Here is an 11051-nt window from a genome sequence, read left to right on the forward strand (position 1 = left end):
GGGATCGATACCCCGCATCTCCACTTTGAAAGTCTTGTAAGTGCAAGCTTAGAACACAACACAACTAATCAAATGTCAACACCCAACCTAATCAAATGTGTAATGAAAACAATCAAGACACGAACAATAGAAGTTGAAGGCTTTCTTGGCTAGATATATGACCCTATATATTAAGTTTTTATATGATTTGCCTCCTACCACTCAGACTATGAATTTAAAGCAAAATTTTAAACACATCGAATAACCACTATAATTATAATACAATCAACTGTATCCTATTAACTTAGAATTATTATGGGTAGAAATGCATTTCTTGATCACATAGTATAAATCTAGATAACATATAAAACTTCGTCATTTTACAACCAGTCTAATTCGAAAAATTCACAATGAAAATGGGATGTAGCTCAGATGGTAGAGCGCTCGCTTCGCATGCGAGTGGTACGGGAATTGATACCCCGCATCTCCACTTTGAATAGACAACTAATGCAATAACAATAAATCATAGGCGCCGATGTACTTTAAAAATGTGCAATTAAACGCAATCCCATGAGAAGTGTCAATAGCCATAAATCTTAAAACATTCAACCCGTTAGCCAGCCCAAATAATGGCACCACCCCTATCAGCCCTAATTCTTAAAATCAAGCACTAGAGAAGTTGAAGGTTTTTTTCTTTTTTTTTCTTTTTATTCATCCTCCTCATCGTCATCATGGACTAGATATATGACCCTTTTATATATGTTAATAGTATATATACTTAGAGTTTTTATTTGATTTGCATTCTACCACTCAGACTATGAATTTAAAGCAAAATATTAAACTCATCGAATTACTACTGTAATTATAATACAATCAACAGTATCCTATCAACTTAGAATTAATATGGGAAGAAATGCATTCTTGATCACATAGTATAAATCTAGATAACATATAAAACCTTCGTCATTTTACAACCAGTCTAATTCGAAAATTCACAATGAAAATGGGGATGTAGCTCAGATGGTAGAGCGCTCGCTTAGCATGCGAGAGGTACGGGGATCGATACCCCGCATCTCCACTTTGAATAGAACAACTAACGCAATAACAATAAATCATAGGCGCCGATGAACTTTAAAAAATGTGCAATTAAACGCAATCCCATGAGAAGTGTCTAGCCAGCCCAAATAATGGCACCACCCCTATCAGCCCTAATTCTTAAAATCAAGCACTAGAGAAGTTGAAGGTTTTTTTTCTTTTTATTCATCCTCCTCATCGTCTTCACGGACTAGATATATGACCCTTTTATATATGTTAATAGTATATATATTTAGAGTTTTTATATGATTTGCATCCTACCACTCAGACTATGAATTTAAAGCAAAATTTTAAACTCATCGAATAACTACTATAATTATAATACAATCAACAGTATCCTATTAACTTAGAATTAATATGTGTAGAAATGCATTTCTTGATCACATAGTATAAATCTAGATAACATATAAAACCTTCATCATTTTACAACCAGTCTAATTCGAAAAATTCACAATGAAAATGGGGATGTAGCTCAGATGGTAGAGCGCTCGCTTAGCATGCGAGAGGTATGGGGATCGATACCCCGCATCTCCACTTTGAATAGAACAACTAACGCAATAACAATAAATCATAGGCGCCGATGAACTTTAAAAATGTGCAATTAAACGCAATCCCATGAGAAGTGTCTAGCCAGCCCAAATAATGGCACCACCCCTATCAGCCCTAATTCGTAACTTTAAAAATGTGCAATTAAACGCAATCCATGAGAAGTGTCTAGCCAGCCCAAATAATCTATCAGGATCAGCCCTAATTAAAATCAAGCACTAGAAGTTGAAGGTTTCTTTTCTTTTTATTCATCCTCCTCATCGTCTTCATGGACTAGATATATGACCCTTTTATATATGTTAATAGTATATATATTTAGAGTTTTTATATGATTTGCATCCTACCACTCAGACTATGAATTTAAAGCAAAATTTTAAACTCATCGAATAACTACTATAATTATAATACAATCAACAGTATCCTATTAACTTAGAATTAATATGTGTAGAAATGCATTTCTTGATCACATAGTATAAATCTAGATAACATATAAAACCTTCGTCATTTTACAACCAGTCTAATTCGAAAAATTCACAATGAAATTGGGATGTAGCTCAGATGGTAGAGCGCTCGCTTAGCATGCGAGAGGTACAGGGATCGATACCCCGCATCTCCACTTGAAAGCCTTGTAAGTGCAAGCATAGAACACAACACCCAACCTAATCAAATGTGTAATGAAAACAATCAAGACCACGAACACCAGAAGTTGAAGGCTTTCTTGGGCTAGATATATAGACCCTATATATTAAGTTTTTATATGATTTGAATCCTACCACTCAAACTATGAATTTAAAGCAAAACTTTAAACACATCAAATAACCACCTAATCAAATGTGTAATGAAAACAATCAAGACACGAACACCAGAAGTTGAAGGCTTTCTTGGGCTAGATATATGACCCTATATAATAAGTTTTTATATGATTTGCATCCTACCACTCAAACTATGAATTTAAAGCAAAACTTTAAACACATCAAATAACCACTATAATTATAATACAATCAACAGTATCCTATTAACTTAGAATTATTATGGCTAGAAATGCCTTCTTGATCACATAGTATAAATCTAGATAACATATAAAACTTCGACATTTTATAACTAGTCAAATTCGAAAAATTCACAATGAAAATGGGATGTAGCTCAGATGGTAGAGCGCTCGCTTCGCATGCGAGAGGTAAGGGAATCGATACCCCGCATCTCCACTTTGAATAGAACAACTAACGCAATAACAATAAATCATAAGCGCCGATGTACTTTAAAAATGTGCAATTAAACGCAATCCCATGAGAAGTGTCAATAGCCATAAATCTTAAAACATTCAACCCGTTAGCCAGCCCAAATAATGGCACCACCCCTATCAGCCCTAATTCTTAAAATCAAGCACTAGAGAATTTGAAGGTTTTTTTCTTTTTTTTTCTTTTTATTCATCCTCCTCATCGTCTTCATGGACTAGATATATGACCCTTTTATATATGTTAATAGTATATATATTTAGAGTTTTTATATGATTTGCATCCTACCACTCAGACTATGAATTTAAAGCAAAATTTTAAACTCATCGAATAACTACTATAATTATAATACAATCAACAGTATCCTATTAACTTAGAATTAATATGGTAGAAATGCATTTCTTGATCACATAGTATAAATCTAGATAACATATAAAACCTTCGTCATTTTACAACCAGTCTAATTCGAAAAATTCACAATGAAAATTGGGATGTAGCTCAGATGGTAGAGCGCTCGCTTAGCATGCGAGAGGTACGGGATCGATACCCCGCATCTCCACTTGAAAGCCTTGTAAGTGCAAGCATAGAACACAACACCCAACCTAATCAAATGTGTAATAAACAATATGAACACCCCGCAGGGCCAATAGTTGAAGGCTTTCTTTAGATATATGACCCTATATAATAAGTTTTTATATGATTTGCATCCTACCACTCAGACTATGAATTTAAAGCAAAATTTTAAACACATCAAATAACCACTATAATTATAATACAATCAACAGTATCCTATTAACTTAGAATTATTATGGTAGAAATGCATTTCTTGATCACATAGTATAAATCTAGATAACATATAAAACTTCGACATTTTATAACAGTCAAATTCGAAAAATTCACAATGAAAATGGGATGTAGCTCAGATGGTAGAGCGCTCGCTTAGCATGCGAGAGGTAAGGGAATCGATACCCCGCATCTCCACTTTGAATAGAACAACTAACGCAATAACAATAAATCATAAGCGCCGATGTACTTTAAAAATGTGCAATTAAACGCAATCCCATGAGAAGTGTCAATAGCCATAAATCTTAAAACATTCAACCCCGTTAGCCAGCCCAAATAATGGCACCACCCCTATCAGCCCTAATTCTTAAAATCAAGCACTAGAAATTGAAGGTTTTTTTTTTTTTGTTTTTCTTTTTATTCATCCTCCTCATCGTCTTCATGGACTAGATATATGACCCTTTTATATATGTTAATAGTATATATATTAGAGTTTTTATGATTGCATCCTACCACTCAGACTATGAATTTAAAGCAAAAAATTTAAACTCATCGAATAACTACTATAATTATAATACAATCAACAGTATCCTATAACTTAGAATTAATATGGTAGAAATGCATTTCTTGATCACATAGTATAAATCTAGATAACATATAAAACCTTCGTCATTTTACAACCAGTCTAATTCGAAAAATTCACAATGAAAATGGGATGTAGCTCAGATGGTAGAGCTCGCTTAGCATGCGAGAGGTACGGGGATCGATACCCCGCATCTCCACTTTGAATAGAACAACTAACGCAATAACAATAAATCATAGGCGCCGATGAACTTTAAAAATGTGCAATTAAACGCAATCCCATGAGAAGTGTCTAGCCAGCCCAAATAATGGCACCACCCCTATCAGCCCTAATTTCTTAAAATCAAGCACTAGAGAAGTTGAAGGTTTTTTTCTTTTTATTCATCCTCCTCATCGTCTTCATGGACTAGATATATGACCCTTTTATATATGTTAATAGTATATATATTTAGAGTTTTTATATGATTTGCATCCTACCACTCAGACTATGAATTTAAAGCAAAATTTTAAACTCATCGAATAACTACTATAATTATAATACAATCAACAGTATCCTATTAACTTAGAATTAATATGTGTAGAAATGCATTTCTTGATCACATAGTATAAATCTAGATAACATATAAAACCTTCGTCATTTTACAACCAGTCTAATTCGAAAAATTCACAATGAAAATTGGGATGTAGCTCAGATGGTAGAGCGCTCGCTTAGCATGCGAGAGGTACGGGATCGATACCCCGCATCTCCACTTGAAAGCCTTGTAAGTGCAAGCATAGAACACAACACCCAACCTAATCAAATGTGTAATGAAAACAATCAAGACCACGAACACCAGAAGTTGAAAGATATATAGACCCTATATATTAATTTTATATGATTTGAATCCTACCACTCAAACTATGAATTTAAAGCAAAACTTTAAACACATCAAATAACCACCTAATCAAATGTGTAATGAAAACAATCAAGACCACGAACACCAGAAGTGAAGGCTTTCTTGGGCTAGATATATGACCCTATATAATAAGTTTTTATATGATTTGCATCCTACCACTCAAACTATGAATTTAAAGCAAAACTTTAAACACATCAAATAACCACTATAATTATAATACAATCAACAGTATCCTATTAACTTAGAATTATTATGGCTAGAAATGCCTTTCTTGATCACATAGTATAAATCTAGATAACATATAAAACTTCGACATTTTATAACTAGTCAAATTCGAAAAATTCACAATGAAAATGGGATGTAGCTCAGATGGTAGAGCGCTCGCTTCGCATGCGAGAGGTAAGGGAATCGATACCCCGCATCTCCACTTTGAATAGAACAACTAACGCAATAACAATAAATCATAAGCGCCGATGTACTTTAAAAATGTGCAATTAAACGCAATCCCATGAGAAGTGTCAATAGCCATAAATCTTAAAACATTCAACCCCGTTAGCCAGCCCAAATAATGGCACCACCCCTATCAGCCCTAATTCTTAAAATCAAGCACTAGAGAATTTGAAGGTTTTTTTTTTTTTTTTTTTTCTTTTATTCATCCTCCTCATCGTCTTCATGGACTAGATATATGACCCTTTTATATATGTTAATAGTATATATATTTAGAGTTTTTATATGATTTGCATCCTACCACTCAGACTATGAATTTAAAGCAAAATTTAAACTCATCGAATTACTACTATAATTATAATACAATCAACAGTATCCTATAACTTAGAATTAATATGGGAAGAAATGCATTTCTTGATCACATAGTATAAATCTAGATAACATATAAAACCTTCGTCATTTTACAACCAGTCTAATTCGAAAAATTCACAATGAAAATGGGGATGTAGCTCAGATGGTAGAGCGCTCGCTTAGCATGCGAGAGGTACGGGGATCGATACCCCGCATCTCCACTTTGAATAGAACAACTAACGCAATAACAATAAATCATAGGCGCCGATGAACTTTAAAAATGTGCAATTAAACGCAATCCCATGAGAAGTGTCTAGCCAGCCCAAATAATGGCACCACCCCTATCAGCCCTAATTCTTAAAATCAAGCACTAGAGAAGTTGAAGGTTTTTTTTCTTTTTATTCATCCTCCTCATCGTCTTCACGGACTAGATATATGACCCTTTTATATATGTTAATAGTATATATATTTAGAGTTTTTATATGATTTGCATCCTACCACTCAGACTATGAATTTAAAGCAAAATTTTAAACTCATCGAATAACTACTATAATTATAATACAATCAACAGTATCCTATTAACTTAGAATTAATATGTGTAGAAATGCATTTCTTGATCACATAGTATAAATCTAGATAACATATAAAACCTTCGTCATTTTACAACCAGTCTAATTCGAAAAATTCACAATGAAAATGGGGATGTAGCTCAGATGGTAGAGCGCTCGCTTAGCATGCGAGAGGTATGGGGATCGATACCCCGCATCTCCACTTTGAATAGAACAACTAACGCAATAACAATAAATCATAGGCGCCGATGAACTTTAAAAATGTGCAATTAAACGCAATCCCATGAGAACTTAATCCTATCAGCCCTAAAACTTTAAAAATGTGCAATTAAACGCAATCCCATGAGAAGTGTCTAGCCAGCCCAAATAATGGCACCACCCTATCAGCCCTAATTCGTAAAATCAAGCACTAGAAGTTGAAGGTTTCTTTTCTTTTTATTCATCCTCCTCATCGTCTTCATGGACTAGATATATGACCCTTTTATATATGTTAATAGTATATATATTTAGAGTTTTTATATGATTTGCATCCTACCACTCAGACTATGAATTTAAGCAAAATTTTAAACTCATCGAATAACTACTATAATTATAATACAATCAACAGTATCCTATTAACTTAGAATTAATATGTGTAGAAATGCATTTCTTGATCACATAGTATAAATCTAGATAACATATAAAACCTTCGTCATTTTACAACCAGTCTAATTCGAAAAATTCACAATGAAAATTGGGATGTAGCTCAGATGGTAGAGCGCTCGCTTAGCATGCGAGAGGTACAGGGATCGATACCCCGCATCTCCACTTCGAAAGCCTTGTAAGTGCAAGCATAGAACACAACACCCAACCTAATCAAATGTGTAATGAAAACAATCAAGACCACGAACACCAGAAGTTGAAGCTTTCTTGGGCTAGATATATAGACCCTATATATTAAGTTTTTATATGATTTGAATCCTACCACTCAAACTATGAATTTAAAGCAAAACTTTAAACACATCAAATAACCACCTAATCAAATGTGTAATGAAAACAATCAAGACCACGAACACCAGAAGTTGAAGGCTTTCTTCTAGATATATGACCCTATATAATAAGTTTTTATATGATTTGCATCCTACCACTCAAACTATGAATTTAAAGCAAAACTTTAAACACATCAAATAACCACTATAATTATAATACAATCAACAGTATCCTATTAACTTAGAATTATTATGGCTAGAAATGCCTTTCTTGATCACATAGTATAAATCTAGATAACATATAAAACTTCGACATTTTATAACTAGTTAAATTCGAAAAATTCACAATGAAAATGGGGATGTAGCTCAGATGGTAGAGCGCTCGCTTAGCATGCGAGAGGTAGGGGATCGATACCCCGCATCTCCACTTTGAATAGAACAACTAACGCAATAACAATAAATCATAAGCGCCGATGTACTTTAAAAATGTGCAATTAAACGCAATCCCATGAGAAGTGTCAATAGCCATAAATCTTAAAACATTCAACCCCGTTAGCCAGCCCAAATAATGGCACCACCCCTATCAGCCCTAATTCTTAAAATCAAGCACTAGAGAATTTGAAGGTTTTTTTTTTTTTTTTTTCTTATTCATCCTCCTCATCGTCTTCATGGACTAGATATATGACCCTTTTATATATGTTAATAGTATATATTTAGAGTTTTTATATGATTTGCATCCTACCACTCAGACTATGAATTTAAAGCAAAATTTTAAACTCATCGAATAACTACTATAATTATAATACAATCAACAGTATCCTATTAACTTAGAATTAATATGGGTAGAAATGCATTTCTTGATCACATAGTATAAATCTAGATAACATATAAAACCTTCGTCATTTTACAACCAGTCTAATTCGAAAAATTCACAATGAAAATGGGGATGTAGCTCAGATGGTAGAGCGCTCGCTTAGCATGCGAGAGGTACGGGGATCGATACCCCGCATCTCCACTTTGAATAGAACAACTAACGCAATAACAATAAATCATAGGCGCGATGAACTTTAAAAATGTGCAATTAAACGCAATCCCATGAGAAGTGTCTAGCCAGCCCAAATAATGGCACCACCCCTATCAGCCCTAATTCTTAAAATCAAGCACTAGAGAAGTTGAAGGTTTTTTTTCTTTTTATTCATCCTCCTCATCGTCTTCAGGACTAGATATATGACCCTTTTATATATGTTAATAGTATATATATTTAGAGTTTTTATATGATTTGCATCCTACCACTCAGACTATGAATTTAAAGCAAAATTTTAAACTCATCGAATAACTACTATAATTATAATACAATCAACAGTATCCTATTAACTTAGAATTAATATGTGTAGAAATGCATTTCTTGATCACATAGTATAAATCTAGATAACATATAAAACCTTCGTCATTTTACAACCAGTCTAATTCGAAAAATTCACAATGAAAATGGGGATGTAGCTCAGATGGTAGAGCGCTCGCTTAGCATGCGAGAGGTATGGGGATCGATACCCCGCATCTCCACTTTGAATAGAACAACTAACGCAATAACAATAAATCATAAGCGCCGATGTACTTTAAAAATGTGCAATTAAACGCAATCCCATGAGAAGTGTCAATAGTCGTTAGCCAGCCCAAATAATGGCACCACCCCTATCAGCCCTAATTCTTAAAATCAAGCACTAGAGAATTTGAAGGGTTTTTCTTTTTATTCATCCTCCTCATCGTCTTCATGGACTAGATATATGACCCTTTATATATGTTAATAGTATATATATTAGAGTTTTTATATGATTTGCATCCTACCACTCAGACTATGAATTTAAAGCAAAATTTTAAACTCATCGAATAACTACTATAATTATAATACAATCAACAGTATCCTATTAACTTAGAATTAATATGGGTAGAAATGCATTTCTTGATCACATAGTATAAATCTAGATAACATATAAAACCTTCGTCATTTTACAACCAGTCTAATTCGAAAAATTCACAATGAAAATGGGGATGTAGCTCAGATGGTAGAGCGCTCGCTTCGCATGCGAGTGGTAGGGAATCGATACCCCGCATCTCCACTTTGAATAGAACAACTAACGCAATAACAATAAATCATAGGCGCCGATGTACTTTAAAAATGTGCAATTAAACGCAATCCCATGAGAAGTGTCAATAGCCATAAATCTTAAAACATTCAACCCGTTAGCCAGCCCAAATAATGGCACCACCCCTATCAGCCCTAATTCTTAAAATCAAGCACTAGAGAAGTTGAAGGTTTTTTTTTTTTTTTTTCTTTTTATTCATCCTCCTCATCGTCATCATGGACTAGATATATGACCCTTTTATATATGTTAATAGTATATATATTTAGAGTTTTTATATGATTTGCATCCTACCACTCAGACTATGAATTTAAAGCAAAATTTAAACTCATCGAATAACTACTATAATTATAATACAATCAACAGTATCCTATTAACTTAGAATTAATATGGGTAGAAATGCATTTCTTGATCACATAGTATAAATCTAGATAACATATAAAACCTTCGTCATTTTACAACCAGTCTAATTCGAAAAATTCACAATGAAAATGGGGATGTAGCTCAGATGGTAGAGCGCTCGCTTAGCATGCGAGAGGTACGGGATCGATACCCCGCATCTCCACTTGAAAGCTTGTAAGTGCAAGCTTTGAACACAACACCCAACCTAATCAAATGTGTAATGAAAACAATCAAGACCACGAACAATAGAAGTTGAAGGCTTTCTTGGCCTAGATATATGACCCTATATATTAAGTTTTATATGATTTGCATCCTACCACTCAGACTATGAATTTAAAGCAAAATTTTAAACACATCGAATAACCACTATAATTATAATACAATCAACAGTATCCTATTAACTTAGAATTATTATGGGTAGAAATGCATTTCTTGATCACATAGTATAAATCTAGATAACATATAAAACTTCGACATTTTACAACCAGTCTAATTCGAAAAATTCACAATGAAAATGGGGATGTAGCTCAGATGGTAGAGCGCTCGCTTCGCATGCGAGTGGTAGGGAAATGATACCCCGCATCTCCACTTTGAATAGAACAACTAACGCAATAACAATAAATCATAGCGCCGATGTACTTTAAAAATGTGCAATTAAACGCAATCCCATGAGAAGTGTCAATAGCCATAAATCTTAAAACATTCAACCCGTTAGCCAGCCCAAATAATGGCACCACCCCTATCAGCCCTAATTCTTAAAATCAAGCACTAGAGAAGTTGAAGGTTTTTTTTCTTTTTTTTTTCTTTTTATTCATCCTCCTCATCGTCTTCATGGACTAGATATATGACCCTTTTATATATGTTAATAGTATATATATTTAGAGTTTTTATTTGATTTGCATCCTACCACTCAGACTATGAATTTAAAGCAAAATTTTAAACTCATCGAATTACTACTATAATTATAATACAATCAACAGTATCCTATTAACTTAGATTAATATGGGTAGAAATGCATTTCTTGATCACATAGTATAAATCTAGATAACATATAAAA

At 33.5% G+C, this 11051-nt stretch overlaps 10 non-coding genes across 10 annotated transcripts; all 10 read left to right on the forward strand.

Annotated features, from left to right (window-relative positions):
• Positions 1 to 984: 984 nt before the first annotated feature.
• TRNAA-AGC lies at positions 985 to 1057 on the forward strand. Its single transcript has one exon. It is a non-coding gene; the product is annotated as a tRNA-Ala (tRNA).
• Positions 1058 to 1535: 478 nt separating this feature from the next.
• Positions 1536 to 1608, forward strand: TRNAA-AGC. The gene has a single exon. It is a non-coding gene; the product is annotated as a tRNA-Ala (tRNA).
• Positions 1609 to 2163: 555 nt separating this feature from the next.
• TRNAA-AGC lies at positions 2164 to 2236 on the forward strand. The gene has a single exon. It is a non-coding gene; the product is annotated as a tRNA-Ala (tRNA).
• A 3826-nt stretch (positions 2237 to 6062) lies between these two features.
• On the forward strand, positions 6063 to 6135 carry TRNAA-AGC. The gene has a single exon. It is a non-coding gene; the product is annotated as a tRNA-Ala (tRNA).
• A 477-nt stretch (positions 6136 to 6612) lies between these two features.
• Positions 6613 to 6685, forward strand: TRNAA-AGC. The gene has a single exon. It is a non-coding gene; the product is annotated as a tRNA-Ala (tRNA).
• A 532-nt stretch (positions 6686 to 7217) lies between these two features.
• TRNAA-AGC lies at positions 7218 to 7290 on the forward strand. The gene has a single exon. It is a non-coding gene; the product is annotated as a tRNA-Ala (tRNA).
• A 516-nt stretch (positions 7291 to 7806) lies between these two features.
• TRNAA-AGC lies at positions 7807 to 7878 on the forward strand. The gene has a single exon. It is a non-coding gene; the product is annotated as a tRNA-Ala (tRNA).
• Positions 7879 to 8393: 515 nt separating this feature from the next.
• On the forward strand, positions 8394 to 8466 carry TRNAA-AGC. Its single transcript has one exon. It is a non-coding gene; the product is annotated as a tRNA-Ala (tRNA).
• Positions 8467 to 8941: 475 nt separating this feature from the next.
• TRNAA-AGC lies at positions 8942 to 9014 on the forward strand. The gene has a single exon. It is a non-coding gene; the product is annotated as a tRNA-Ala (tRNA).
• Positions 9015 to 10085: 1071 nt separating this feature from the next.
• On the forward strand, positions 10086 to 10157 carry TRNAA-AGC. Its single transcript has one exon. It is a non-coding gene; the product is annotated as a tRNA-Ala (tRNA).
• Positions 10158 to 11051: the final 894 nt, after the last annotated feature.

The sequence above is a fragment of the Ipomoea nil genome, unplaced genomic scaffold (assembly GCF_001879475.1).
Source record: "Ipomoea nil cultivar Tokyo-kokei standard unplaced genomic scaffold, Asagao_1.1 scaffold2801, whole genome shotgun sequence".
In the NCBI taxonomy this organism is placed as follows: domain Eukaryota; kingdom Viridiplantae; phylum Streptophyta; class Magnoliopsida; order Solanales; family Convolvulaceae; genus Ipomoea; species Ipomoea nil.